At 30.4% G+C, this 4934-nt stretch overlaps 1 long non-coding RNA gene across 1 annotated transcript; it reads left to right on the top strand.

Moving 5' to 3' along the window:
• The first annotated feature begins 1716 nt into the window (after window positions 1-1716).
• LOC145163222 (uncharacterized) lies at window positions 1717-2883 on the top strand. The gene is made up of 2 exons (XR_013739655.1): window positions 1717-1827; window positions 2629-2883. It is a non-coding gene; the product is annotated as an uncharacterized LOC145163222 (long non-coding RNA).
• The last annotated feature ends 2051 nt before the right edge of the window (window positions 2884-4934 follow it).

The following is a 4934-nucleotide window of genomic DNA, read 5'->3' as shown; positions in this document are numbered from 1 at the left end:
GGATTCAAATATGAGAAGACTGAAGCGTGGAGACATATTGCAGTTGGAGAGGAAAGGCCTTCAAAGCCCATTGTTCTCTTTGCTATTCCAGATGGCAGGCAAACTGCAACCAAATAATATTAATATTCTATCTCATCAAAACTTCCTTTTTTGGGATAATCATCTGTTAGTAAACATGGATGGATTGCAAGATTTTGCGACTGATTGTCTTTTCGTTACCCTTTTTAATATTGCAGTTACTTACTTTTACTATGTTTATTCTTTCTTCAAATTAATTCTTAATCTGATGTATATTATAAAGTCACCATATTGGTTTATTTTGGGGGCATGTTCTCCTTTGTTTCATGAGATCAGCTGGCTTCATGAATTTCAAAAAGAGCATAGACTTGCTTGTTGGTTAAACATTCTCATCTTCTAATCCTCTGTAATAAAACAACTTAACATACAACTGATACCATTAAATGCGTCTAAATCATGGTTTTGAAAACCAGCCTTGATACCAGTTTTATTATACCCAAAAACCACTTGTTATTGAACCAAGTAATTAAAACCAGAAACCACTTGTTATTGAACCAAGTAATTAAAACCAGAATTAACCAGCAAAATACCGGCTCGTTATGTAAAATCTAAATTTTTATGACTAAATCCAGTTTAGAACGTGAGTAAACAGAATGAACCCGACTTGAACAGGGACGGACGCAGGATTCTGTAGTAGGTGTTGCCCGGTCCGTAATAGGTGTTGCCGATCCATAGTAGGTGTTGCCGGTGGCACATTTTATAATAGAAAAAAGAAAAAAAATCAAAAATTTTGCACTATGACGGGAAAAACTAGGTGTTGCCGGTGCCACCGTTGGCACCATACTAGATCTGTCATTGGACTTGAATTAGCCGGTAGCCAGTAGCCGTTTCCTTTAAACTTGAAAACTGTAATATGTATTTATATTGAGAGCACGCCCCAATGTTTCACACAATATATAAACTCTATATATTATTGGGTGAATGTATAATCAATTCTGGACTAATCATTTGATAGGGGCATTATTGTAATCTTATTTGATTAATTAATTATATAACCAAAAATTAAAAGCTAAATTTATGGAATGAAATATTCAAATCTTGCAATCTTTATCAACATCTTTCTACCGGTAGCTCATATACTCTCTCTTCCTCCATTTCTACAACGCTAGAACACACACACACACACAAAAAAAAAAAAAAAAAGACGACGCGTTTTGATCTTCTCCGGCGTTGCTTCTTTGGTGTTTGTAATCTTATCCGACGATAGATCTTCATCTACATCATCAACAGATTAATATTAATGGTTAGCAGGTAAGTTTTTTTACTTCCTTCTTTTATTCGAACTTCTGTTTCCTTCTACTTTGTTCTCCAATTTTCTTTTTAAATTAGAAACTTACATTTACATCGTCATCTTCAAATACAATTTTTTTTTTAATTTGAACTTTTCTTCATGTTCTTGCGCTTATCGCTTATCAGATTGTTGCTCTTTTGCTATTTTAATAACTAAATTTTTACTTAAAGCAATTGTTAGGGATTTATCCCTTGTAATTGTCGTTGACACAAAATATTAGAATCCATGAAAGTAATGTTCATAAGAAAATAAATCGTGATGTAGGTATATAGGAAGCTTTTTAAATTTAAAATATTTTTATTTTTAGATTCTTATTTTGTTTAATCACAAATAAGAATTAACATTTGTCAAGAGCTCCTATAATGTAAATTCAATTTTGCTATTAATATATTTATCCGGAGTCCAGAAATCAGTAAGAGCATCAAGGAGGGATAATTTTATTCTTGATTCGAAACAAGGTAATTTTTTTTTTACATTACATGTTATGTCAAATCGATTTTTTTTTTACCAAAATTGTGGATTAAGAATGATATTCTCAAAGAATGTTGATGTTTGAAATTCAAAAGTTAATTCTAAAAGATATTATGGTTATATGTTTACTGTAAAAATATATTGTTGCTAAATGTTTCATTGATAATAGAATTCTTTAAAAATTGAATATTACATAGTGGCATCTAATGCCTTAGTTATGAAATGATTGTTACAAATTTTATAACTAGTTTTTGTGGTTAAATGAAAAAGGTAATATAAGATGTTGTGTTCCCTAGTTACCCCTTAAAAAGGAGAAAATTGTAATTATATAAACAACCCAATGACGGATCTAGTATGGTGCCAACGGTGGCACCGGCAACACCTAGTTTTTCCCAACGTAGTGCAAAATTTTCGATTTTTTTTCTTTTTTCTACTATAAAATGTGCCACCGGCAACACCTACTATGGATCGGCAACACCTATTACGGACCGGCAACACCTACTACAGAATCCTGCGTCCGTCCCAGAAACAAACTACAAACACAACCTTAGTTTTCATGAATTCTTGATCATGGGGTTTGATGGTGTTAATATTTGTAAACTCGGACATAAGAAAATGAGGCTGATGATCGTCCTTAGTTTGCAGGAGGTAAAGTGACACTTGTCACTACCAAGGATGCTTAGGATCGAAAGCTCTCTAAAGCAAAAACACAAGGGAAAATATAAGTGTGGTATCAATTGATTAATTATGTTTATTGTCTCGTGAACATTTATTATTTTTTTGTACAGTGTATCTAATGGAAGCCTTAAAGACCATAAGCTTGAGTGCGTTAACATGCAGACGTAAAAGTGGCAAAGAACAAGTTCATTCTCCAATAATTTTTTTCATTCATACTTATTGTTACATATTCTTTTTTTCATTCATACTTATTGTTACATATTCTCTTTTATTTTCATGTATTCTTTTAGAATGGTTCCAAATGTATGTATGTTTTGTTAATTTGAAATGTTCAATCTCACATAATTATTTTAAATTTTCACCAATTCTTATTATTTTTTTACTCATTTTCATTCCCAGCCACTTAATAAGAGTAACATTCTTCAAGAATACAATTATATATATTCAGTGAGAATGCTCATATTTTCATAATGCATTGTGTTTTATGAAATTATATGTTGTGTTACCTTTTTACATGAATGTCTTTAAATTATTATTAGCACCTAATGTTATTACTTTCAAAAATGTTTTTATTTCTTTCAAAAATAATTGTTACTCTTAAAGAATGTTGCTTACTTATCAAAGAATGCAACTACATAAATTCTATACAAATCGTCATATTCTTAGAGAATGCATTGTGTTTTGTGAAATTCTTACTTATGTTACTTTTTACATGAGTTTTAAAGAAAAGTGCCAGCAACGCAATAAACTTTATTATCATTTTAATGCAAATTGTTATTCTTGAGGATATAAAAATTTGTATTCTTTAAGCATGTTAATTTTTTAAAAATCATTTGATTAAACTCATATTCTTTAAGAATGAAAAGAGAATATATATTCATCATAATATCATATGAGAGTGCGTTTTAAAAAAAATGATGTAATTATCCAGATTTAATTTTATAAAATAAGATATATAAGTATTTAATAAAAATCCCATTAAACTGGGCAACAAAGTAATCTTCCTTTTTTAATATTGGTTAATAGACTAAAATACCTTTATACTTAAATAAGTGTAATTATATAGTGCATGCTATACTATGTTAATAATATGTACCCTCAAATCACAATTATTCATTTTTTTAATCCAATGGACAAGAAGTGGTCATACATTAACACAATATTTGTAGTTCATATTTAATCCTAACCCTATAGATAGTTAGGTTCATATTTCCAATAATATGAAAACATATAAAATTTTGCTTTGAAAACCAAGAATACATAACGTTGAATACAAGTTAATATTGGAATTTATATTTTCCAAAATGTAGACATAAATTAACTTTTACTTAGCATGAACTTGACATTAATCAATCGATTATAAACATGAAAGACCATAAATCGGTGCACAATATAACATATTAATACATAAATTTCAGATACATTTTGTCATCATTTGGTGTTGTGACAACGAATAGTTATAACCCTCTCCATACAAAGATAAATTCTATTTTTGTTTGCACAAGTTCATGCCCTTATGATAAGGGTTAATGGTTTTGATTTAGGACTTAGGGTTAAAGTCTTTATAATAAAGAGATGGTCTCGCATGAGCATTCACCAATGATTTGGAAGGACAGCCTTCATTCCTTATCTGCCTTAGGGTTAAGGTTTTTCCAACTTTCCTTGGTTATGCCATTTGTTAAAGTCAACTTCCACCATAATGCAACATTACCAAAAAACAGTCAACTTCCACCATAATGCAACATTACCAAAAAACAGGCCATCACCTGTAATGTAATTTTTCTGTTTTATGAACAAAACAAACAAATGGAAAGCGCAAAGTGAAATACAAGAATGAAATCCATTAATTCGAATAAACAAAACAAACAAAAAAAAAGCTAAATCTTGTTCTCTTAATTTTGTGCTTTCCAACTATTAATGAAAACAAACCATTGAAATTAGTTTGGTGATATCTCGCATATATTACAAAAAAGGAACATAAAAAATAGGGAAGAGAAGAAAAACACCATACTTGAGTAGTCCCCTAAAATATTTTGGCACATCCCATTATTTCTAGATTGATATCAGAAAGAGAAAGAGAAATTGTACCCGCTCATGAATTTCCTCCCAGATCATGCCACACACCAATAACCTATAAAATTGACACATTATTGACGTTGGATTAGGTTTAGTTAGCAATTACCATGAAATATGCAACCATGTCAGAAAGTACACTTGTAGTAGCATACATTTGGACATCTTCACTTGGAAAATGTCCTCACCAAGCAAAACAAGACCATCAAAATGTGCATTTGCCTAAACCCATACCAAATATACTTGATTGCTATCTTTTCTATCAAAAAGGAATGAAAAAAACAATTGTCTAAACAGAAAACAAACCATAAGCCATCCCCAATCATCAGCAAAATAAGCCTTG

This window comes from Lactuca virosa, chromosome 3 (assembly GCF_052849685.1).
Source record: "Lactuca virosa cultivar CGN04683 chromosome 3, Lactuca_virosa_CGN04683_v6, whole genome shotgun sequence".
Taxonomy (NCBI): Eukaryota; Viridiplantae; Streptophyta; class Magnoliopsida; order Asterales; family Asteraceae; genus Lactuca; species Lactuca virosa.
This window is presented reverse-complemented; position numbering and strand designations above follow the sequence as displayed.